The sequence below is a fragment of the Malurus melanocephalus genome, unplaced genomic scaffold (genome assembly GCF_030028575.1).
Source record: "Malurus melanocephalus ecotype Western Australia unplaced genomic scaffold, MMel_1.1 scaffold_8, whole genome shotgun sequence".
NCBI classification, from domain to species: domain Eukaryota; kingdom Metazoa; phylum Chordata; class Aves; order Passeriformes; family Maluridae; genus Malurus; species Malurus melanocephalus.
The window spans coordinates 5,503,810-5,530,677 of record NW_026623240.1 but is presented as its reverse complement, the minus strand read 5'-3'; the positions used below and the strand labels follow the sequence as shown (position 1 = coordinate 5,530,677).

The 26,868-nt window shown below is 36.9% G+C and overlaps 1 protein-coding gene across 8 annotated transcripts in view; it reads left to right on the top strand.

Moving 5' to 3' along the window:
- The window catches only part of ADGRL2 (adhesion G protein-coupled receptor L2), a 376,824-nt gene that overhangs the window by 65,851 nt on the left and 284,105 nt on the right, over positions 1–26,868 (top strand). For all 8 annotated transcript variants that reach the window (XM_057374970.1, XM_057374944.1, XM_057374925.1 and 5 more), the window contains exon 2: positions 5,117–5,295. The gene's annotated coding sequence lies outside the window, so the exon portion shown is untranslated. The remainder of the gene's footprint in view (positions 1–5,116; positions 5,296–26,868) is intronic.

The window sequence follows — 26,868 nt, the reverse complement described above, 5'->3', positions numbered from 1 at the left end:
AGTTTTCCACATTTACCATGGATTGGTGTAATGTGACTCTGTGCTATGAGTCTCAAAAACTCTGCCAGAGGCATTACATTAAAACAAAGTTAATTTGCATTAAGGCAGAGAACCCAGACAATGAAAACATTAAGAAGAATTCAAATGAAAATGATCCGAAATGTATTATTACCAGCATASAAGGCCTAGTCCAGAAGTATTAATTAGATCCAGAGGTAATGGTTAAGATGGATATTACAAGTGTGAAAACTACCCTTAATTTATGTTATTATACTTAATGTGATGCTYCTCCTTTTTTTTCCTCAACCCAGTTAGATGTCAGTCAACATTTAGCATCTTGTGGGAAAGAACTAGTTCTTCATTTTCAACCAAGTGTTCCTGGGCCATGGCAGATCTCATGTCACAGTAACACAGGGAATGTCTCTCCATTCTATCCTCGTTCTCTTACAGACCTTGGTATTTCTTTTCAAGTGCAAAAACCTTTGTTAGCAAGCTAGTTTTCACTGCATTCTTTCGCCCAGATACTGATGCATAAATAASTTCAGATTTACATGATTAGCTTAATTTCTGCACTTTAGATATAAAGTCATTTTAATTACTTTCTTTTAATTTAGATGGTGTAAATGTCATCTACTTCAATATTGTTCCCATTTCAAAGCATACCCTTGAACCTCACTTAAAGTCTTGAACTTTTTTACTTCGGATATGCATGTTTTGAAAATAACTCATAAAAGGACTACAATATCTATTATTAACCTCTAAATTTCAGTGTGTCTTCATGCCCCTATTGGGAGTCTAAGCAAATGTTCTCAGTTTCCCTTGACACAGTAATGAGGAATTCTCCCTATGTGTTCTCTCTYCTCCATGGCTTGAAAATTAAAGCTCTCTCTTTAGCTATAAGATGTGCAGCACATCTTTCTGAAAGATAAAGTTTTTATCAGATTCAAGCTATCCAGCTGTTTCAGAGCTCTGCTTTTATATCAGTTTTTTTGATTTTGTGAGTGGAAGCTGACTTGCATATTAAGATTCATATTAATTGTAACTTTTAGTGATACTCAAWAGCAGAGGTATTATTCTTTATCTTTCAGTCTGATTTATTATTCCAATTTTTTTAAAAAATTTGGGAATGTGCTCAAATTCCTATGGCAAAAACACTCCGAAATATATACGGCTACTTAAAGCAAATGAAAGAACAGTTCATTTTGGAAGCTGGAGGTGAAACAATTACCCCCATAAAGCTCATGAGCATCCTGAGTTCTTCCTTGCAGTGAAATATCTTACAATTGCTACTAGTTTTGTGGTGGTGGCTTGCTCTGCTCTGATGTAAATTAAAYGTGAGATGTTAGAAGCTAAGTCACTTAAGTATTGTCACTCTGAGGAAAGGAGCTGCTAGAGGCCTTTTGAAGGGATCCTCAGGTGATGAGAGTGAACTGCAGTTTCCAAACTCACCAAGAAAGGTTTTTTACTTAGCATATCTRTTTTGCTTTGTGCCTTCACTGTACTTTTGCCTTTCTCAGAAATAAAAACCTGAGCCAGGAGAGTTGCAAGTTGCCTTGATTTTATTCATTTTATAGGAAAAAATTCTTAAAACTTATTCTGTGAGTGTAAATTTTCCTGTTAAGTGCAGATGAGAGCACATTATGAGGTTTCCCAGTGTATTTTGCTCTCCTTACATGATTCCCCTGGGTCTTTTGAATCCACGCATTGCATTCATAACTTCTAAAAATCCTYCCTTTGAAAGTTTGCTTAGGGTTTCCTTTTTCTTTTAATACACTAAAGTTGTTTGGTTTTGGTTTTCTTAATTACCTTTATGCCAATGTGTACAATGAGTGTACAAAAAGCTCTATCAACTTCTTTCTGTTTGCAGTTTCATTCTGCGATGGTTGTTCCCAAARCTATCCTGGAATTTCTCCCTGAAGACAAAACAGAATTTTCTCCTTAGGTTTAGAAGAGTACTTTTTCATACCCAAAATTCAATATTCCCAGGTGAAATACTGTCTTATCATCTTAGGAGATGCATTTTATCATCTTAGGAGAAAGGAATCCAGTCTCTCTTCTAGCTTGTATTCTAAAATGAAAAACTTTAGGACTCACTCATGGATTTCGTAGAATCATAGAATGCCACATTGAAGGGGAACTACAGGTTCCCTTTTTTTCTATTCCATGCTTCCTCAAGCACTTCCTCAAGCATAGAATTTTAGGCAAGAGGAAGTAGGAAAATAAAACTGAGCGTTGCACTCAGAAGGACATCAGGTCTAATGTTCTTTTGCTGAGGATCAATCTGCCAGGCAAGAGACCAGCAAGGCAGGTTGGCTCTGGGCTTCTTGTGGGCTGGGCACACTCAGTATGGCAATGGAGCAGTGTCTTACACCTACCTTCTGTAATAGAAATTGTTTCTCACTTTGATAAGTGAGGGGTATTTCCCCTTATTTCCAGCTAACTAATGTGTGGGGTACTAGAAGGGAAGGTATAACTTGTAAGGGGAAAAATGGTCCCCAGTTTCTAGGAGGTTCACAATAAAATCATTGTGTTCAATTTCCTAAACATCTGCTCACACACCATTTTGTAAAAAGCAACAGTGTGTCTACAGCAGGAAAATGTAAGCACAATCTTTAGCAAATTCTAAAGCTGTTATGGGTAAGCTGCACACACACACATCTCAATCACAGCATCTTTTAGTGAAATGGGCTCAGCTTTCCTTCACTGTATGAACAGATATAAAGTACTGTGCTTTTTCTTTGTTATTAAATCTTGCCTAAAACTGTAAAATAACACACKGAAATAGGTTATATCTATTCTTGAATTATTAAAAAAAAATCTGAGTGAAAGAAATTGTCCTCCATGGGCCTGTAAGTTTAGTGCTGACATGACTCTTTTACATGGCCCATTCAATGTAGGTACATAAAAGAAAGGAGCTCCTTTTTTGTGTTGGAGATACCTGAAAAACATAATTTTAAAATAACTACAAGCCTTAACCATTGAGGACATTTCTTTCTAACATTATATTGTTTYAAGCATGTAGACTTTTAATACAACTATTACAGATTAAAGTACTGTCAAAAGCTGTTGAACTTCAATCTCTCCTTTCTCCCCCATACTTTGAAAACAGAACATTTCTAAATAAGTGACCATTGCCAASCTGAGCCAGAGGGCAGTATTCACCACCTTATGGTACACTGCAACTTCTGATGAATCTCAGCGAGTTTTTAACTCCTCTTTCTCTGTACAGCACCAATAAAAGTCTTAAAAAATGGCTTGCCTCTTATAGCCTATTGCAGAATAGTTAAATGAATAAATGACACTGCCATTAGYATTCAGTTATAAGTACATTTGAATTTTAATCTGAACATATGCTACTTCTCTGCTTGAGTCTACTAGCTTTTTCTTACAAAAATCATGCCACAGACCCAGGCATGCCTGAATAATAATACTCAGGATTGAGGATGTCGAAGCTCTTTAAAGTTGGTGTCACTRTCTGAATTTGATTCATTATATACTAAAGAAGTTTCTTACTTGAGGCTGCACAGTGATCAAAATTGATACAAGAATAGAGCTCCTATGTCTTAGCTGTGATCTTGATTTAGTTCCTCCTTTACTAGTCTGGGTATCAGTTTCAAAACAAGCTTTTATTTATTGGTTTGTTTTTTTGCTGCAAAGCTGTTGTTCATTTTGTTTCCTTTGATAATATTAAATATCTTCTATCTCAACTTAAAATCAAATTTCTGTAGCCAATTTAGGCTGGAGAATTCCTTGAATACTCAGTTATTGTAACTCCAACTTCACACTCTCCTCCCTCATAACTATTACATAATCATTTCTYGCAATAAAATATTTTGATCAGATCAGAAATGTATGAAAGAGTAGAAAATACTTCTTGGCTTTGAGAGACATGCAAATCACTTATTTAAGACAGAGCCAGAGATAAGATAAACAAGTTAAAAAAAAAGTAATGAAACCCTTGTCTGCCTCATTTGGCAAAGAAGAAAGAATACGTCTGGAGCTCTTGTTGAATACCAGGAGTAAATAGAGGAGAAAGTAAGAGAAGGAGGTCGATGGAAAGATTATATTTGGATGGGGACACTGCTCTCAATTCAGTTTGTGGAAATATATGCTTAACCATTACACCAAATCCTGAAGTAACTTTGTTAAATCTGGTGAAAACTTGCTTGCATTACCTGGAAATCTAACATTCTCTGGATTTATTTCCAAAGAATGTCTGCAGATTTAAATGAGGGTAGCTGAAAGTAAAGCTTGACCAGAATTTCCCAGATGATGATGAGAGAGTTTTAACTGTGTTTTGTTTCACAGCAAGTGATGAGGGTGTTTTAATCTGCAGTGTCTAAGACCAGTTTGAAACCATTTGCAGCTGAGTATTGGCCATCACTTTGAAATTTAAGAGAAACTAAACATATTTCAGGAGATTTATTTCAATCACAGATAGAAAACAATGGGGTCCCACGGCAAGCTGAGAGTCTGCTCCTTTTAAAGGAGCACATGCCACTTCAAGGAAAAAAAAGCATGAAAGGAAGCAGTGGTGTGCAAATCAAAATAACCTCTTTGTCTTTCTCTCTGGATCCATGCTTGGGGAAGAATAGAGTGTAGGGGAAGAATTCAGACCTGTCTTTATTCAGYCTCCAAAGGCAACTACTTTCTCTCTGGATGAGAAAGAAATTTAGTTTTAATGGTAGTGCAAGCCTTTCTTAATTTTCATGATCAATACAGGCAGTTGGTAAAAATGCTCTCTTCAAATGACTAATTGCTGAAGATTAGGAATTAATTGGTTTGGGTTTGGTATTTTGGTTGTTTTTTTCATTTTATTTTATTAGTGCCCTTCCTCTGCTACATAAGATTCATCAGTTTTCCACCTTTCTCTCAGCTACCCAACTGAGCTTCTGGCTACATTGGTCACTTTTTTTTTACCTCCTTGCCTGTAATACAGTTTTGCCACTCTTCTAAGATCACTGATCAAGGAAGAAAAGTCTCCTGTATCCTTTTCGCTAAATGAATATAGATTCATTTGTGATGAGGGGTGTGATTAAATATATCACGTTTTACTTTTTAATGCTTGTACTGTTTGTATTTTAAATCCGCAAATATTATGTGTTTTTTTTTGCAGGTGACAGTATTCCAGTGACACCCCCTTTCCTGAAGCTGGGCAGAATGAAAYCTAACCTTGTGTAAGAGACCTATAAGTGACAAGGAGGTGTTGCTGTGGCAGATGTAATTTGGTGGCTTCTTCCTTGCTGTTTCCTTTAGTCCTTCCCTTGAAACATAGCTGATGAAGCTGAGATAAAGGTAGGCCCCCCCGAAATTTTTCATGTGCATTTATCCCCTGAACTAATGTTATTTTTGGCAATTTTCACCACTTATTCAATGCAGTGTTGCCTGTCCACCGTCCGAGCTTTCAGGCTAGCTCAGACCCAGGCTCAGATCYCAACATTGCAGGATGACACGCTGCCACTTAAGCACTTAATTATACCTTAGGAGACAAGGGTCCACATTGTACCCTTTACAATAGAGCCACAAGGAAAAACAAAGTCCCAGTGCCTTGCTAGCCAAAGGGATCTTTGCCAGCACCAGGTGGTGGGAAGCATGAGGAATTGACTGGGGTGACTCCTGGCACTGCCTGTGCAGCCACGGTGACAATTTTTTAAAATTTTTTTTTTAAATGGCGCTTTTGAGAGAGGGGCCAGTAGCGTTTTGTGTCAAGGGGCTGAAAAGGGTGCCAYGTGGGGCTAAAAATCTTCACAGCCATTCCTGATAAACCATTTTCTGTGCTCCCCCTCCTACCTGGATGATTGTATTTACCTGGCTACCATGCTCTTGCACCCAGGTTTTGTCAAGTGGTTATCTTCCTGCTTGCATCTGTTTATTGTATATTTACCTCTCTTGAAGACAAAGTCTGGAAGGGTACAACCAATTATCAATGACGCTATTGGGATTTTTCTCTCTGGTTGAGCTAATCTTCCTGGACTTCTACCAGTGGTCTAATTTAATTATGTTGTTTCAAATCAGTTTTAGTAGGAAATGCAGAGGGATACAAAAATATGAAATTCATCCATTTGCATAAATGTATACAGTGTTTGTTTTACATAGCTGTGATATCTGTACCCAACTTCTCTTTTCTAGTAACGATGGACAGTCATTGGGCAGGGACAACAGGGAAGCAAGTGAGTTTACTAGCAAGAGTAGGTCTTGCAGAATTTCTGAGCTTGGTAGCTTCATATAAGTTACAATGCTACTTGCTTTCTTTTGRCTACAAACACCATTGTGCTGTAACTTCATCTTAAAGGCTTTTCTGTTCTCTTTCTAGAAGGAAAGCTGCCTTTGTATAAGTTTATTTGGAGGATCAAAGTATGTTATACAAATTAATTTTGTGCTAGATAGGTGCAGCYGAAATGAATTGCTGTAATGTTTAGAGTGGTTGGAAATCTGTATTCTGTATAGCCACTGACTGGTGTAGAAGGTTGAGGCATTGTGATTTGCTCTCCTGTGWCTCTGGTTTGAATTTATAGGAGAATAATAGCACCACACTTGATGGCATACTACAGTGGGACACTGAAGCCATGCTGTAAGGTGTTTAAGMCTGTAATAGAAAATAGAAAAGTAGGTAGTCAGTGTTTAGGGCTTTCCAAGATGTTCTTGTAGGTTATTTGACAAAATCTCATCTTTTTAACTTTTGAACAAAAAAAATTACATGAAGCTTCTGTCTGTCTTCAAGAAAATGCRTCTATTGTGTTTGAAGAGAGGTTTACTTTGTATTCTGTGGAAGCTGGACATGCAAATAGAGTMTTTGCTTATAAATTCGTATGGTCATTGAAGAGATTTTACCTAATTCTTTTCTTCTAAATGAAAAAACTATGACAAAGATTTTAAGCCGATGATTGGGATCCAAAGGACAGATAATGCAGACTCCAACTGTGTTTGTAATAGTTCAGTTCTGTAAGTGAAATATGTTCTCTATCTCAAAAAAGAATGAGAGYATGAAAGATGTTCTGTCAGTGATTCTTCAGATATTCATTCTATTGATCAAAGTTTGGTACTTGAGTAGACCTAATCTAGGACCTTTAGGTGTGGTACCAATTATAACCAGGCTCGAAGTGATTGCATACTCAATGTGGTTTTATTATAGTTATTATAACTGTGTAGTTATTACAACACAAGTCCAACATTTCAACAAAGTCACACTACAGCACGTGTTGGAGAAAATATATTTCCATACACATTTTTATGCTCCATGGAGAGGCTGTATACAATTATGCATTGCTAGTAAAACAAGATAAAATAATATAATCCCATTGCATTGTCACAGAGATAAAGCRTATTGTAACTTATTGTTTTTGTTGATCAGCRGGGTGGCCTAGTAAAATGAATTCCCATCTCCTGGCTTTGGCTYATCTTCTGATTCCTGAGAGACACAACAAAGAAAAATAACAATAATAATAGAAGTAGTATTTTTGCTTTYGTTTGATGTGAATATTGCAATAGTGGAGTCTCATGACGGAAAGGACAGTAATTGTATGTACTACCTGAACATCAATGGCACCACGTGCTGTAGTGTGACTCTGTTGAAATGTTGGACTTGTGTGGTAATAACTACACAGTTATAATAACTATTATAAAACCACATTGAGTATGCAATCACTTCGAGCCTGGTTATAATTGGTACCACACCTAAAGGTCCTAGATTAGGTCTACTCAAGTACCAAACTTAAATATCTTAAGTTTCTTTCCTAAACAACTCAGATTTTAAAAATTTTAATTTCTGGAATGCACCACTCCAGACTACACTTGTCAATTATTGCAAACATTTCCATGAAAGAGACAAAGGCTCTGAATCTCACCTGTAAAACTGTAAAGTTTTCTTTATGTGTCCAAGAAGAGCAGACAAATCATCAGCATATTATTTTTTTTTAATTTTAAATTTTTTACATTTTCTCAGAAATAAAAAATAGGCATCTTTTTCATGTTGTGTGTTTGATTGATTGAGAGTGGTCATCCTCTCTTGGTTTGAGCAACCTGAAAGCAAACACACAGCTCCTCCTGCATTGTGTCTTGCTTCACATGAAAACACTGCCCAGCTTCCAGACAGGATTTTAGCTCAGGCCATATTGATTAATTTTGTTAAAGAGTCTTAGCTCATAACTGATATTAGGGAAATAAGAGAGAGTGTTCACTATGCACTCTTTTCCCCTGTAGTACATTGAAAGAAAAGTGAATTTCACAGGTACAAAATGTATTTGCCCACCTCTTTCTTGCACCCCAGAGACAGACTACTGCACAGATCACTGTACAAAACCCCTGTGAATCGCACTCAGGAGGCCCTGAATGCCTGTGCTCAGACTAGAGCTCTGCATCTTTGTTGGCAATTCTTGTGAAACACCTTAAATTTTGTGGTGGGTATCACAAGATGGGATCATTCAGAGAACTTTCACTGCACATCATGGTGGTGTCCTTCAAAGCCTTCCCAGYCCCAGCCTCTTCCCCTCCTCCCATCCTTCAGTCAGCAGCATACAGGGGCTGCCTCTAGGAAAGGCTTTACAGATCAGCCTCAACTGCTGCTCTTTAGCTGGAGCGGGGGTTCTTGTGCCCTTCTGAGGCCACAGAGAAGCAGCAAAAGCTATATTCGTGAGCCTATAATAGATGCAAATTGTGCAGATGAAGGAGAGGAAGCTCTAACAGCCGTTGAATGCAATCTGTGAGCACTACTGTTTCATTTATAGTGATGCTACCTAGGCATTTGCACTTAAAAGGAACAATAAAGAGGTGTCAGAACAATCGCAAGGCTGCAGAATCTAAACTGCGGCAAAGACATTTTGAGCCATGTGAAATGTTGCCTGCAAAAGATCTGCTTTTTCCGTTAGTTTTTGTTATTACTGAAGGCTGTTCTAGTTCTCCTTGTTTTATGACATCGAGCGGTTCATTTGCTTTCAAAGACTCAAGATGCAAAGAGGCAGGGAAACAAATTAAGTCAAAACTGCAGTTGCTGGTGAAAACTGCACGAAGAATGTCATGGCTGCTCTTTATTTGTCTATTTAGTTTTGAAGTAGCTTTGCTATACAACTGGATGGCTGATTCACTAACTTGCCAGCTGCCTCTAGCAGGCAGCAGTGGAGTTGCTGTAATGTTTCAGTGTTATTCTTGTTTGCAGGACAAAGGGCTGATCCTCCTTTGGAGGTATGCATATTACCCTGGTGCGGATCTGAGCTGCTGTTGCCTTTTATTCTTTTGATTTGAAATAGAGAAGGGCTTTTGCATAGGTGAGAAATTGCACACTAAAAAAAATTAGATAAAAATCTAGCGGTTGTCAAACAACAGACAGTTAGTGATGAACAAAGAATGACGGGCTTGCATATAGTGTCCTGTTAAAAGCACAATAAGGTGTGATTGTGTGCTGAGATTATGATTATCTGCAAGCACTTGCTACTTACTGGCTGCAAACGTGAAAGCTGTGTGTGCCTAGAAAAACAAGGAAGAAGAGGATTTGTATTGCTGCAATAGGTGTGTTCAAAGTGCCCTAATCCTACTGAATGAGAGCAAATACCCCTTGAAAAGGAATAAGGAGTTTTAAAAAAAAAGAATCTATACAGTTTATAAAAAAAAAAAAAATTGAATAAAGCCGAATGAATTTTAGGGTATGATTGGCTTTGTAGCTGCAGCAGAATAAAATGCACTAGAGGACCTGTTGTCATTCTGAATCTTCTAGACTTCCTATGGGATATTATTATCTGATTTTTATTAATATCTGTCATTTGAATTCCATTAGTGTTCAGAGACCCTGATTTAGACTCAGTCATGGCAATGTAGCTGTATCCTAAAGAACTCACAGTTTAAATAGACAGGAAAGGCAATTAGCAGGCAAATGTCCCACAACAAAAGAAGAATCAAATTACTTAAGACCTTGTCATATCTTMATGTTAGTTCATTTGGCTTTTTGCATACCTCAGTAAAATGAGTAATCTGTAAAATGAGAACATGCTGTTCTCATATTTCAGAAAAGTTCTAGGAAAACTAATGATCATAAAATTCCCTCGAAATCTCCTGTTTTATATAAGTTGAAAGTGATGATGATTTTCATATAATATGGATTTGAACAGTGTGAGTCTCTTGAATCTTTAGCTTTTAGTGAGGAATGYATTTCCCAGGGAAATGCAGGAGGGCCAGCAAGACTGTTTGTTTTAATAGTTCTGTGTGTGTGTGTCTGGACATGTGAGTGAACAAGAGATCAGCAGGGCAAAACGTGCCCTAAATGCTGTAAAGTCTCATACAATTGTGTCAGGMAGTAAACCCAAATGAACTTGCAAAGTCATGCACTAGTTCAATTTTGGAAAGGAAAACCTGGCTTTGAAGMCAACCAAATCAATCCCTAGTTCAAATTAAATTTGGAGTATCCTGTGAAGCTCCAATACACAACTCCAATAACAATCAGCACTTAAGGTACAGGCAAATAATGTTTCATTTAAAAGAAATTGAATAAGGATTACTGACAGAGAAAGTTTTTGATGCTGTTTTGTCATTAAAGTCAAATTATAGCATTATTGTCTTAATCCCATATGTCTCAATCATCTCTCTCTCTCCCTCTGCCTCTCCTTAATGCACAAAAAGCCCTGTGCATGGTTGGTCTTGTGTCTTCATCTCATTAAAACCTTGCCATGCAAATGTATCATAAGTGTTGCCTGAAGACTTCTGTCTCATGCAAAATTTAGCTTAAACTCTACTGGCATCAAATAATTTGTTATGCACAAACCTTCTGTTTGGTTTGCTGACATTCCTTCTTAGCTGGCTCTCATGGTGATTCATTATCTTGTGATATAGATTTCCAAGTATCATCTTTGTATTGATTTTTATATCTTTAATAACCACTCCACAGAAGATGGCTCCACTTGGTGTCATTGATCGCATCAAAAATTCAAGGCTTACAGAAATACTAGAGGGCTAATTGGTAGCAGAACATTTCAGACTTAATCTTAATACTGTCTTAATCTTCTGCACTAACCTGACTTGAAGATTTCCTTATTAAGGCTAAAGGGAAACTTGTGAATAACTGGAAATTACCTGGTGAGAGCAKGTAAAACATGGTAAATGGAGATAACAAAGGTTAGATCTGAAAAACAGTTATCTTCTGTCTCTTCCCCTTCTCCTAAGCATCCTCCTTAAAGAAGAGGCCTAATTCTTCTAGCTGTGGAAAAGCTGTGCAGTGRGCCAAATAGCATTGAGTTTCTGATAAATTAAAGGCAGCTATTAGRTTTGAGACATTCATAAATGTGTGCTGTAGGTCACTTGTTTCAAAAAGAAGTGATCAAAGAYAGGTAATTTTAATATTTAATTTTTAATGTAAAAATTAAGGGCTCTATTTGTAAGCTTACAGTCTTAGACAGTCAAGTTTTGGCTAGGTTTGAATCTAGGATATCTGAAAACGTGGGCCAGACCGGCAATCTGAGAGTTGTTCAGTCTGTTTAATTTGCCTTAATGTGTTGTTTAAAGTTTCTATCTCGTTAGGTTTTTCAGCAATGTGGCTTGTCAATGACAAGGAGGTGATATGTGTGTCCATATTTTTTCATGACTGTATATTTTTTTTCACTAAGTGACACTGTTTCACTAATTTTTTTCCAGGATTTTGCACTTTTTCTATTCTAAAACTTGAAAGCTACTGAAAATAAACCACACTGAGTTACGGGGATGGGGTTTTTTTAGAAAATCCAGTGATAGACAAAGAATATGTAGAGACAGCAACATGTTAAAACCAGGAAAGATAATTTCTCAAAAAAGCTGCCCTTGTAAATTGTTAAAAAGCTGTTAAAAAAAGTGTCTTCCAACAGCCACATGGTCTGTRGATTAAACATAGCAAGGCAGATTGTCCAGCTACTACTAAGAGTATCAATCAGGGCTACTCAATCAGTTCTTGCCAATAAAAGGCATTGAGACAGCACCAAGTCTGCTGGTTCAGTCAGACACTGCATGCCATCTGTGCAGTGGGAGCTGCCTGGTATGTTTCCTAAAAGATTAGAAGAACATTTAGAAACAGGATCTCCCACAGGAATGTGAGAGACATCCTATATCCGGGAACTTAGAGAGAATAAAAATGAAATGTGTTCMTAGAGCAGGCTGGAATAACCTTGGTCCCTTTTGACCTCTGTGGTAAGCAGACCTCTTTTTCCACTAGACCCTATCAAGTCTGTCAGGTTAGCACTAGTTTCTTTATGAACAACCTAAGTTTGGAGCTGGCTGTAAGAAACTCACATTATTCTCATAAAGTCCAATCAAAAACACATTACACGGTTAATGCATCCATACACCTCTCATGCCTTTATTATGTTCCTGTTGTTGCGCTCAGACTGAGARGAAATTGTTCACATCAACCAAATCTTCTCAAACAGGAATCTAGCAGCTCTTTTCATTTCAGATTTTTACTGTGTTCATCACTAACCTGACTGAGGAATGTATTCGTGGAGTAAACCAATCAGTCAAGGAAATTCCATCTCCTTATTTCCAGGGAGAGGAACAGAAAATATGAGTCCAGTCTAAGCACTGCTTATTTACAGGGGTGAACAGTGACTCATAGAATTTTTTGTCTAGCTCTGCAGAACAATTCCTATGAATGATTATATAGGAATACACTCCTTAGCCATCAGCATGACTGAGGGATTTATGGTTTGGCCCAGGGTAGGCTGTGTTGTGAGGGACAGTGACATAGGTGGAATGTAGTCTAAATTTACTGACTTCCAACTCTTTATTGTTCCTCTTAGTTTAGAATTGGCTAAAAAAAAAAACAAAAAAAAACCAACAAACCAAAACCAAACACAAAAACCATTGTGAGCATTCAATGACATTTATTGTGGAAGTGATATTTATTATGGATACATAACTACCGATAAACAGAATTGAAAGATGCAACATACTGACAAAATATGGTGGCTGTATATTTGTACCTGAATTCAAATGTGAACACCTCTCCTCCTTACCCTTCAGTAGYAACAGGAGACTCATAAAAAAGTAGCAGAGCAAACATGGTTCAGATGTGTACTGTTCTGTCCTCTTAAGATTTTTTCCATCTTTTATTTTTTTTTTTTCCTAGCCGTATTATTAAGCATTCAAGGATGGAGAGAAAGTGGGCAAAAAAAGCTACTGGTTCCTACAGCAAAAAGCAAGCAATGAGCAGTAAAAGCTTAAGAGATCACCCATTAGCTTTAATTTCTACTTTTTTTTTTTTTTTTAATTGAAACTCCATTCATTGTTTTGTTTTCAGAAAACTTCATGTTCTGAAAGAAAAGACCCGTGGTCTCATGTCATAGTTACATGATACCAGAAAAAGGAAAAATTTCAAAGTATAACTTMCATCTTTTAATGAGTGCCATTCTTGGTATCTATCCCTCACTTTGTGCACCTGCCAGYGCTCACAGTTCACGACATGGAGCTGTGAGGCCTGGCTGTGCTGCAGGACAGAAGGGTAATTCCCATTGATTTCAATGGGTATTACATGCATCCTGCAGCGGGAGAGTAGGGCCCTCAGGTTTCACTGAATAGCAAATACTCATGTAAAATCCACGGGTCCTATTCTTTCTCTGCAGGGTATGTTGAAGTCAATGGGAGTTACTTGTTAGACGCTGTGGTGGGAAAAACTTATCCTTATAAGATAAAGTTGTCCATTCATTGTTGCATTTTGATTAGTTTTTTACAAAGATCCTAGTAATTAGAYTTTTTCTATAGAAAATATGTTATCTTCTGACCTTTATTCCACTTTATAATTAAAAATGAAGGTGACCAAAAAGAAAACGTATACAAAATAAAAGCCCACAGAAGAAATGTGAGAGAACTGAATTTACGAAACTGCCATGATTTTAGTGTAGAAGTTAAACAAGTCTTTGTGAGGGACTAAAATGTTATTCTCCAGAAACACTTTCTCTCACACCAGGTATCCTAACACAAACTTCCAGYATTGATTCCACTGATCTAAATAAGGAACTAGAATTTGGCAAATCAACACAGAAYTTGACATCTGTTTCTTAAGGCTTGGATTTTGAGACTGAGTTTCCATCAAATCAAAGTTTACACCCAAAGCAGATTTTAAACATATCCTTTACTAGCATGTTATAACAGTAGCTGAAGGGAAAGAATTTCTTCCCCTCCCCCTCCTCTCCTACTCTTTCACCCCCAAGTGCTCTCCTTGAAAGCAGCAAAGAACTTAAGAAATCTGGGCAGTCTATCWGTTTGCTATGGTTCATTTTACCTAATCCAGACATCCAGCACAGCAGGGGGAAAACTGCTGTATCTAGTGAAACAAGAGCATGAATAATTAAAACTCTGTTATTAATGAACTTCCAGTCGTTATGTAAATGAAACTGATTTCAAGTCTAATTTGTCAGCCTGAATTCTTTTTCTGTTCTCCTTTTGTCTAGGACAAGAACTCATCATAATGGACTTGATAATAAAACACTGGCAGACATGCTGTGTGCAGTGCCCATCTGAGTTAGGGCTTTTAGCATGGTTAATTGATACAGTTGCTGCGGATAAGTCTATAAGGCATTTGTATGGCTTTACGTTTTACAAGCTTGCTTTTTTTTTTTTTTTTTCCTCTCTTTTGACAGTGCTAGCTATTCTTTGCACATTCCTCATTACCGTTTACCTTTACATGAGGGGTGGCTTGTAATTACTGGCTGGTAAATACTTTCCTTCTCATTTCGTGCACTGTTCAAAGACAGCAGAGTTCAGAAAGGTCTGTGGGAAGGGAAGTCTGCAGTTATCAAACAATGGCTAACAGTCACCAGGAGAAAAAGCCTGTCAAAGCACAAGGCTGTGGGCCCTGGGTCCCTGCCCCATTGTCTTGGATCAGGTGTCAGTCATCGTCCTACCCACTGCATTTACTTTGATACGAAATAACCAGTATTGAAGTTATGTAGAAAGCACAGGCACTCCACTGAGAAGGGTGAGATTAGGTTTTAAAAGAAACCCTGAATTTTAATTTTTTTTACTTTCACAAAATCGGGCTCAATCTTTTGAAATAGTCCATGCCCTAAATTGATTAAGCCTGTGGTAGACAGCCAGATATAGTGRGGTAGATGGGGCTGAAGGGTTGTCATCAAATCATGAATTGTTTTGTTGTGGTTTTCTTAAATCCTCTAACATTTCTCCTTTAATTCTCATCAGTTAAGTCTCTCTGTTTTTCTTTTTGTTGTTGTTGTTGTTGTCAGTATATTCATTATATTTTTATTTGCTAGTTCTGATTTATATTGCCAGGAAAAAGTTGTTAATGAAGGTTTAGAAAGCAACCAAGGAGAGGAGCATGAGCATATATTTCCCTAAAAACTGTGTGATAAGAAAGGAAGAGGTTAACAAAAGAATCTTCAAAATAGGATATTAAGAGTATAAAAAAAAATTAAAATACAAAATTAAAAAAAAAAAAACAAGACCTGGAAGAAACAGTGTCTTTAGTCCCCTGGCATCAGCATAGGTCTGTTGTCAAGGGTGGAGACCCAAAACTTGGATCAGTTTGCCTGCAAAGGGAAAACATTTGACTTGTCTGCTAAAACCCAGTGTGTTTGGGAGGGCTTCTGAGTGTACCTTCAATGCACTGTGTTACACTCGCTGTGCTGTGGAGTTTAGTGGCCAACAAGACTCTGTCGTGTCTGAAAGAGGGGCAAATGCCACAGAGAAAAGAGTTCCTTGCTTCTGTCCCTTGCTAGGTGAGTCAAACACCAACCTCAGGCTTTCCTTTGGGCAGCTGTTGGGAACATTTCAATTCTCGTACTATCTYTCCTTTCCTATGCAAATTGTAAAAGATAGTCAGGGAATATTGTGTGGTTTCTGTCAAAGGAGGAAGAAGTTTTAAAAGCTGCTCGTCTCTGTCACACCTTGGGCTGGGAACTGCAYGGTGCTTTGAGCATTCTGTCAAAGAGGTTTGGTGTACTCATGGTGTGTGTTAAAAWTGCTGTGGGAATATTACTGGTTGAGAATATTTATTAGATGTATATTTAGAGRACGTATTTTAATATCTGCTAGCCTGACTTTATTATTTTTACAACAATAAGACTTAAATTAGATACTTGTTGAAGTTTTAAAACATTTTTGCAACACATACATAATGTAAAATCTAATTTAGTACTAAGGATAGAGCTGAAAAAAAAAGGGAAAAGAGAAGGCAAGGGGTTCCATGTTTCAGTGAAACAAGTTTTGGGCAACAAAGCAGGTGTTTATGGAATGCTTCATTTTAATTCAGTGAAGCTAATATCCCAGTTTATGTTGTTTGGAGTAATAACAGTGTAACACAGAGCTGTAGCAAAGATTTGCAGGTTTCCTTTAGGTCAGTAACAGTTGCTATAAACACGTCCGACTATTTTTTTTTATTATTATTCTACTCCATCTACATCCTGTAACTGKAGGGGAGGGGAGGGGAAGGGGAGAGGGTTAACAGTTTTTACAGTTTAGAAGGCTTTTCTTTTTGTCACATTTAAACCAAATATACACAGGTGGCTAGGTGGCACTGTGGATTAATGTACTTCTGAATTAATGTGCCTAGAGTGGCTTGTATCACAAARTGAGTATATCTGAAGTGCAAGCTTGCTTCCCTTCCTGGATCACCATGTGTGCAGTCACTTGAATTGCATTATTATTTATATCAAAATCAGAATTCCAAAATAATAGACACTGTAATCATGCRGGAATTATATTAATGAACCTGTGTTTTGAAACTATATACTGCTTTGCAAGCCCTGCTTTTGTGCTGAGGCCTGCTATTTATTCCAACTGTAAGACAGAGAAACTCACCTAAACTGCAAACAGTTTAAAAGAAGGGGGAAAAAAAAGCTTTTAAGTGTTGTATTTTGAGTTTTACAAGTTTTTTTCTGAGGGGCACTGAGTGTGCTGCAGGAGCATTCTAAGACTGGGGACTGTGGGTTCCTGTTGAAGCAAGAAGTGTTCAGAATTGCAAGCTGTAACTACTGAAATCCAAGTATCCCAAGCAGAGAGGCACACATTGCCCAAAGACACATACAAATTAAGCCTCTCTGCAAACCTATTTTAATGTAAATATTTTTTCAGGGGTAGTCCTTCCACTGCAATAAAGTTGATAAATGTAACTCAACAGCAACTTTGGTAAAAGTTAATGATTGCAGTAGTATCTGCCTGAAGCCAGATGAACTTTAYGTATTGAAGAAGTTTTGCTCATTTAAAATGTTTTGTTCCTCTAAGAAAAAGGAATGCATATAACCAATAGAACTCAATTACTGTACATTCTTAGTCTCCTCTAGTCAGCTCCMGAGGTAATAATCACTATAGGGATTTCTAAAAGGTAATTACTGTATATTGCTTAATTATAGTTTATTAAGATCAAACATACTTCAGTATTTAGTTGATGTAACAGGAAAACACAGTCTGTGTTTATAGTTTTAAATGCAAACAGTGCAATCTGCACTGAGGCTTAAAAAATGTGGATTTTAGGATACAGCAGTTTAGATGTCAGGACTACTGCATTAGCCACCTTCCCCTTTCTAGTAGAAAATGCAATTTCTGTAACCTGAGGCAATAGTTCGTTATAATGCATGGTATATATTCATTCTTCCCCCTTCTTTCTCTTTGTATTTTGTAWCAGAGGGGAACTGGTCAGGTACAGRGTATTAACTGCAAGGTATTCTTTCATGTGCAGTATTAGCCAAAGATGTATACAATTAGTTAAAGAAACAACTTTGGAAAGAACTAAGTGCCTGTAAAAATCAAACTGATTAAGAAAGAAGTACCTAACATCCGACTAGATCTATTTTCCTTAAATTGAAAATGAAAGCTGCCACTTCTACTAAAAGCCCTTGCAGCCAAGAGATTTCACAGCAGTTCAGTTAAAGCCTAGCTAATGAATATAAGTTACTTCAGTGGATTTTAGTTGACTTTGAAATTAAAGTCTGRAACCGTCGGATGCTGCTAGCAGAGCTAGACTATAGCAAAATGGACTTAATAAACTCCATTGTGCACTTAGATCCCTAGTGAGATTTGCCTTCCACCCATGACCAATTGGTATTATTTTTGTGGTGACTGGTACTTTTGTCTCTGAGACTGGGATTTCTGGGAGTGATTAGCACTTTTCAGCAGTGATTGACAGGTTGTAGCAGCAATGAGACAATAGGAGGAATCATTAGGAATTCAAATGTAGATTTTTGTTTGCATGCTTTAGGACTGGTTTGAGTAGAAGTGAAATCTAGATATGAGGGCAGAAATCAGCTATTATTTCAGCTATTATTTCAGCTATTATTTCATCCATTTTTACAAAATACAAAAGGAAAAATTGAAAATGTGCTAAATAAAAAAAAAAAAAATAGGAGAGAACAGAATAGACAATAAGATGAGATTACTGTTAATAATTCTCCCACTATATCTGTTTTGGTGTGGGGCGTTTTTCCAGTTTGTTTTTTGTTTGGCTTGGGATTTTGGGGTATTTTTCTGGAGAATCCTCTCTTAAGTGTTTTGTGCAAAATGCTGCTGTAAGTTTGTAGTAGAAATGGTAGAGTACAGTTAGTAGTATAAATATTTTTTTAATACTGCTGAATTAAAATCATCCCAGCAAGAAAATATTATCACTTTGCAGGGGAAATGTGTATGTTGGTGTCGTACTGAGGCTTGATAAAACTGCCTCTGTTGCATCTAAACAAGAGGCCGTAGGGAAATAATTATAGTGACTGATTCCAAGCATTGACCAGCAATTGATAATTGGCCATAAATAATTAGGAAATAATGGCATGTCAGTGGTGTAAATTATGCAAATTTAGTAGCTATGTCTCTAGATACTGATTGAGTGCTTTACAAGTGATTTTTTTAATTCATATTATAAATTTAATATACTGTACATGACAATTTAATCTTGTTTGGCATCAAAGCTACCAAGATAATACAGAATTATACAAGCCTAATCAAAGAGAGAAAAATCAGATGAACATCATTATTTTGGAGAGCTGGTTTAATGGGAGTTGACATTTTCAAAAGAGCATGGATTCTTTCTCTCTTTTTTTTTCTTTTGAGACAACAATTAATCTGAACTAGGTTTCTGAAGCAATAGGCTAACAGAACAAAACACTGAAATTATACATGTGAGGCTGTGCTTTATATCTCACAAAGTATYAAATATTTAAAGTATGATTTTGTATAGCACACCCTGTTTACGTGAAATGATCATAGTCCTGGATTTTTATTCTTAAATTGTGTGCTCTTCAGAGCAAAGGCTGTATTTTTTGTGTGTTGTGACTAAACTTCTGAAGATTTCATCATCTTTTCCTAATATGTTGATCTCAGGCAAGGTCTGTACCCTTGGTATTTTATATCTTAGTACAATCAGATTATGTTAAAACCCCATCAATTTAGCTAGCATACATTGCACAGAAATGCATAATGCCTCCCAAGAATATAATTGAGAGCACAAGGAGTTGGGCTTTTGTGAATTCTTCAGCTCTGTGTAGTCTAGTTTTACTGGACTTGTTAGCATATTGGCTGAAAGACATCTCAAAATTGATGGCATTTATTCCTGGTGATTTGTCTCACAAGCTACATCATGTTCACAAAGCAATAATTTTAGTTAGTTTAGAAAAAAAATCCAAATATTAGTATGAAAGAGGTATTTCCTTAAAGATGGCTAGCTCATGGCTAGCAATGCAGTCTAATTTGAAAAAGCTTGATAAGAAAGATAAGAAGTGATGGTGCCAAAGTGGTGACCCAGATAGGTGTGTCTGCTGCATAGTGCACAAAGTAGTTGTTGCTGCAACATTACACTTCTGCATCAGTGTGGGAAGGGTTTCAACYCTCGACCCTCAGATTTTCATTCCTATTAATTGGATTTGGCATCCAGAATCAAATAGAACCTTTGAATCTGCTTTTAACATTCAGCAYGTATTTGTCTCCCACTGAAGCTGCYACATGTACACAAGGGCTTTRCTGCTTGGGGACCTGGAGGGATGCACTTGCTCTGTGAGGACAGCAACAGTTGGGGTGGGTAGATCAGGTGGAGCAAAGCKGGGGATATGGGCTGAAAAGCAAAAGGGACACAAATGTGAAAAAAAATGCTGTTGTTACCTCGCAGTGTCCTGCCAGCACAGCTTKGAGCATCTGCTGTTGCTGTGGGAGCAGCAGCTCCTGCTGCTTCCAGAAGTGAAACCGCCCTGCCTGCACTTGCCTGTCAGCACTGCTAAACATTTCTGCTTTTGGTTCCATTAGAGTTAGATACTCGCCAAAAGAAGCCGTCAATTCAACATCAATATTGTATCAAAAAAAAATACACCAAACTCCCCTGCCAGCTAAAGCCTTCTTCTCCATCTTTGCCTTTAGTAAAGAATAATTTTAAACTCACACCTCTTCTAAGCATGATCTTTATTTAAATGTAAGTTCATTTCCTCCTCTTTTCTTTCATGTGGTTTTATTCATATCTCTGATTAAGAAATAGCTATTTGCTCATTATCATTTAGCACTGGAAGACTTTTTTCCCTTATCTAATTAGTTATAAAAGGCATATTTTTTTATTTTTTTTTTTTTTTAAAAAGGTCTGATTGCTCCTTCTGCAATGTAGTCTAGACATTCTAAGAGAACTAACTAGGGAAAAGTCATATCTGCATTTTAAAAAATAAGGTAATTTTTAAATAAGTCCCAAGATAAAGTGGACATATGATAAAAGATAAAACATGTAACTTAACCATATAGATCACGCTGCCTTTTTCTGGTTCTGTCAGTGCTTTGTATGGGGAGATAAGGGCAGGCTCATAAGGCTATGATTCAGTAGAGGCTATTTCGACAAGTTTCCACTCTGAGATTCTGTTCATCAACCTCTAATTAGCACTTCATCGCTTTCAGCTTTGTGTCACCCAGCTGACTAGAGGAAGATGACACCTCCAACTTGAACTGGGCTTTTTTCCATTTTCTTGGAGCTCATCAAGACATGTGGTGCTTTCTTAAAGTGCAGCTGGTGCTGGCACTTTCATTGTAAATTTAAATCGCTGTGTTTGGAAAAAGGTGATAAGAACAGTTTGTTTCATGTCCCTGGTGTTTAGCCTGAGGCAATTCCCAGCAAAWATATTCAAGGCTCCTTCTGGTTTGATCTGCTACAYTTTTTTGTATTATTATTATTATTAATGACAATGCTAGAAAATATGCACCTAAAAGAATATCCTGTGCAGTGTATAATTTTTTTTCCCACAGTCACTAAAGTTTAAAAGAAAACAAAACCTCTTTAAGCTTCAGTTTAGAAAAATGGCAAAAATATGAACTTTATATATATGTTTGGAGAAAGAGGAGTAAGGTTTTTGCAAGTTTGGTTTTTTTTTTTTTTTTTTTTTTTTTTTACATTTTCTGTCACACATGTTTTGGAGGAAAAGACATTTAATTTTTATTGATTTCACATTCTACTCTATTGCTCTTGCAATAATATATACCAGTAGTTTATTACATGTTTTTTCCCCTACCTATCCAGTTGCTATATTGCTTATGAAATAAAGCTAATGAACAATGGTATGTATGTATCTCAAAATACTTATGCTTATAGAAATATGCCTGGAAAGCCAGCTTTCAACATTTTCGCTGTGTCCATTATACTCTATTCTTATATGTTGATTTGTGTACATTCACACTGTTAAGATCTTCGGGTATACTGCTTAATGAATACATTTTCTGCTTTTTAAAGTGTCTGACAAAATTAGTACTTCATTAAGAAAAGGGAATTTACACATCAACTTTTCTATTTTTAAAATTTCCAAATTACTATATAAAGCTTTTTTCTTCTGACTATGAACCCCATATGTACAACTTTGTTATAGACTTAACCAAATTAGAGAAATTCCATCTCAAKAGAGCAGCTATTGTATGTTTATTTAAGGGAACTTGGGTACTTTTCAAACTCCCAGTTAAAAATAATATTTCTTTTTGCTATAGAGYAGGAATCAAAAATCATGTTTGCTAGTCTTTTACTTTTCTTTCAATATTTTAACTAAACTCTAGAAATAAAACTTATATTAACAACATTTCCATCAATTTCCTTGTATTTGGCTTTCCTGTTTGCTGCTGTCCTTTTTAATTCTGTTTGAGACTTAGGTTGTAAATACTGCAACACCACAATAAACGRCATTGAAAGTCTGAGAACCTTCTATCAGGGCCTTATGGAGTGAGCACAGAATTGTGCCTCTCTTCAGTGAAGCAGAAATGAAAGCATACATGAGAAAAATGTAGCTTGATCCAACTTTTAAAAACTGAGCCAACACATTGGCTTAGATCTATTTTTTGCATTCTGACTAATAGTTTTGGTATAAATTGCCATATTTCCATTGCTATAGAAATCAAACTCCGATTTCTGTATGTATGGAAAAAGGCAACATATGTAGATAGTGGCACAATCCTGTATTTATGATATTCCATTTTTCTATAAATATAGATGTTCTGTGATTATCAATAGAGCTTCTCATTAAAATTCCGATTTAGATACAAAATGATGCCATTTTGTCTTAATATTTGAAAACCTAAAAATATCTCTACAGCTCTTYGAAAATCTGTATTTTAGCATTTACATTCAGCAGTTTATTGCAGTAGGAAATATTTCAAACAGAGGAAACAAATTGTTCCATCAAAGTACTCTAATAATTTAGGAGACCATTTTTTCCCCAGCAAACCAAATATTAGGAAAGAAGTTTAATCAAAGGTCTAGTGTTCCATTTCCACTGAAGGCAGGAAATAACYGATTATTTCTCTGAGTTTTTGAGAATAAGCCCTGTTAGGAATAAGATTAAGCTCAATTGCAGTCTTSCAGAATTGGCATCCTCTTTACTGCAACCCTGTTACAAATGGTTTTACATTGTGAAAGGCTTCTCTTAATGATTGTTTGCTCTTTTGACGAACTAGCTAATTGTCTGCTGCTCCATTCATCTTTATTCAGACCCATTACCCTTCATTTTTCCTCTCTACCCTTCAGCAGCTACTGCTCTGACCTCAWTGCTATCACACCCAGCAATGTGAAACCATTTTGCTGTAGTGCCACGAGGAGCTTCCTTGTGCTCCGTGCCAAGGAGATGTGAAATAAACGGGCTGTCTCTATTCCACATACATTCCATACTTTATGGAGCTTTAACTATTACATTCCCACCTTAATACCCCAAATCCCAGYTTGGCAATTTCCTTTGTCTTGCTACTGACTACCCTGCCTAGCCCTGAGCTGGGCACCCAGGGCTCTCAAATTAACCCCCCTCCYCTGGTGTTTGAGAGGTTGGGTATGGGCCAAGGTATATCCTGGAGAGGCACCTGTGACACATGATGAGGGTTTTTTACTTTGAGCCTCTGGCTTCTGCCTTCTGCTTCATGACCCCAGATAACAGACAAAACTGATTTTGTACATGCAGGAGCAGAGCAYGGGGAAGCCTCTGCACTGATTAGGAAATGCATTTGATGAAGGTTTACCTACAGGGAGTTTCAGGCTGTCAAGTGCATGAATCTCACATTCAATGCGTGGGACTTGGCTGATCTGCATCTCTTTGCCGCTGTATTGTCTTGGTTTTCTGCCGTTGGTAAAACCCTGTGGATAGCAATTCTGAATTTCCCCCAAAATTTCAAACAGATGATTAGTTATATTAATTTTGTTTTTACCCAGCAGCTCTCAGATCAAAGGTATTTTATAACCTTTGGCTGTATAAATAGTTATGCGAATAAGAGTTGCTTGCAGTTTTCATATTTTGACTTTTCCTATGTAGTGCACAGCAGTCAGCATTTCTGAGAATGGCTAATGTAGGACTGGATGGAGATATCTGCGTGGATTGACAATTGGTGATAAATGAGGATCTTCTTATTAACTAGGGATAAGAGATATTTCCTGGTGAGGGCYGAATTTTCCACATAAAGAGAGACAAGAAAGGAATGGTGGCAGGGACTATGTGTTAGTTGCTAGGCACTTAATTCATCCTCAGACCTCAAGGACTCAGCATGGGGAACAATCGAGATAAATAATTTGCATTGGCTGTGTCATCTCTTGCTTTTGCCAGAAAGCATCAATTTTTGCTTTCCTAGTAATAGCACTGATGGCAATTATATGTTCTAGTATGTTTGGTACAGGAAAACCATATATCTGTGTATAAATATATATTAAATAAATGGTGTAAAAAATGTTATGGTAATGGAAATGTTTGTGTGAACCAAACCCTATCAGATAAACAAATATGTTTGTTTTTTTTTTTAGTGTAATTCACCACCACAATGATAACTCAGTAATATAACCAATAGAAGTACAGATATAAAGGTATGAAACAACATATTGTCACAAGCAATAAAAAAGATTTAGCAATGTGTAAACAGGATAGATCCACAAGAGGCCAAGAATGGCAGTAGTTTATTATACATACCTACCTAACTGAAAGTCGTACAGAGAAGAATATAAAAGAGAAAGGARTGGTAAATTGTGATGGCTGTTTTTATTATTCTGCTCTTTAAGAGGGATCGGATCTAATTTGGAATTTGCATTTCACAAGAGTTCTGAGTTTTTTTGTGAGTCTCATTGTAAGAGCATTTAGCATTTATGTAACTCTTAATTTATCACGGTACCAACATGAACTCTAAACAGCTGCAGCAGCAGCTCAGATGAGAAGGTGTGTGTGCTGCTGTGCCTTAGGTTAGTACACCACTAAACACGCAATAGAAACACAAATGTGTCCTTTGTCCCCCCTGTGCAAGAGCCAGCTTTGCTATAGTGATGTGCAGCCCCTGTTCACTGCTCTTTAWTGGCAGCACAAACCTGCCTAAAGCCATCACAGAGAGATGGGATGACAGTAGTACAATTGCTGCTTTTGCTCTCTTTTGTGTAGTGAAGCTAGATTAGTAGTTAAAAAAGAAAAATTTTTTAAAAAAAAAAAAAAAGATCACCAACTTCACGCTTTCCTGAAGCTCTTTCTCAGCATGCACTTGCTCAGAGCTCCAGGAAGCAATCTTACCAGTCTCAGCATTAGCAAATTAAGGTGACACATTTATGCATTATGAGATTGRCTTAAAAATCATAAAATTACAGAACCAGAGGGGAAGGGAAAAAGAAAAAAAGAAAAAAGCTGTATTTCTTTTCTTTAATAATAATTTGCTTCCATTTTTATTAACTTTTAGAATATACTAGGATAGTATTTTAAAAGTTTTCCTGACCTCATATTTTAAGAACTAAGGCTTTGAAAAATAGTAAGGATTGTGAAATCTTAATAAATCCATGAGTCTCCAATGCACATCACTGTGCTGAAGAGGGCTCAGTGTTGCTCCTGAGTCCTGGGGCGGTGCAGACTTCCAGAGCTGCTCCATTCTGCACCATCAAAGTGAGGCTTTGTGCTTCTGAAACCTCTGGAAGATCTCATGGAAAAACTGGCATTTACCRCTTGTGGTGGACAGTTATAAGAAACACCCAAAACAAACAATTGTCATTATTTTTATCTTATGGTGAGCATGCACCCAGTAATAAAGAATCTAAAGAAAATAGTTATCACTGAGGCACAGAGTGACAAAAACATGGCCTTAACTGTAAACTTTAATGTAATATGATTATGAAATAATTAAATTGAAAGCAAACACCTTTGACTTTTGGCAGTTCATAGTATTTAGGATATACTTTATTTAAAGCCACTGGACAATGTAGTCCAAAGCAGGTCCTGTTTAAGTCAGGCATGTGGATTTCTGTGGGACCAGGAGTTAACCTGTAAGCCTTACAACTAGCTTAATTTTGGAAAAGTTGAGAACATGTTCTATCCTATTCCTCTTACGTGGATTATATGAGGCAATTTTTACTGTGTCTGGGGTGCAGGAGATTGTATTTTCTGAGAGAGGGATGAGAAGTTGTGTTTTCAACCATAATATTTACTCTCTTAGAGGCGTTATTCTGCTTGAACCTGATGGTCTGATGAGCATTTTACATGTGTAGGTCCTGCTGGGGAATTCATTAGACATATAAAGATGAGGAAAACTCCTCTCTTTCCCTGTGTTGTTTTGACCTTAGTGAAGCTAAGCTTCTGCAAATAAAAACTTACATACTGAGCTTTTAGCTGTTATGTACATTTGCAGTGTGTGTATAAAGGTAAGTTACCTTAATTCTGAGCTATTTCTGTTTCATAACGTGATTGCCTTACAAACCAGAAACAAGTAGTAATGGCTTAACTGTGCCAACAAAAGACTTCACATGGGGCACAGGTTTGGAAATGAACTTCAACACAAACCTTGTAGACATCTGAACTCTATAAATCCACAGGTGTTTAAGTAGCCCTAAGGGCTAGGTCAGATAGCAGACTTGTTTCAGTATGACTTTACAAGGATTTAGTACTGTGTAAACAACACTTGCAAGGTTTTCTCTTTACTGCTGAGTAAAACCAGTAGCAGGAAGAGTAACCTTTGATTTTTGTACCATAAAATGTACAGTGTTCTTTTCTTCCATCAGCAGTATTTGCTAGGATGATTTTGAGCAAGACTACATACAAAGTTAAACTTTCTTAACCAACGTGTTTTGAGACAAGATGATAGAAATTGTACCACTCTTGAAAAGAAATAGCAGCATAGCTGGAGAGTTTGTTTTTTCTTTCTTTTTTTTTTTGTGTTTTTCATTTGTTGTTGATTTTAGTCTTTGTTTTGGAAGAAGCATTCAAGTCCTTCTGGAGAAAGATAAATTAGGCTGTAGTTTTATATGCGAGTGCAGTCTGTAGATCTTAGATCTGTGCATTTCCACCTAAAGTAATGTTGTTGTTAAAATTTTGTAAGCAGATGGGCTTATTTCTCAGCAAAGTAACCCCAAAGCATAAACTAGCTAGCACAGAAATACTGCTGAAATGATGTTGGGAGAAAAAAAAAAGGAAAAAAAAAGACTTCCTAATGCAGAGTGCTGAGAATAGTGTTCTATTTTTACCCCAAAATCTGGTC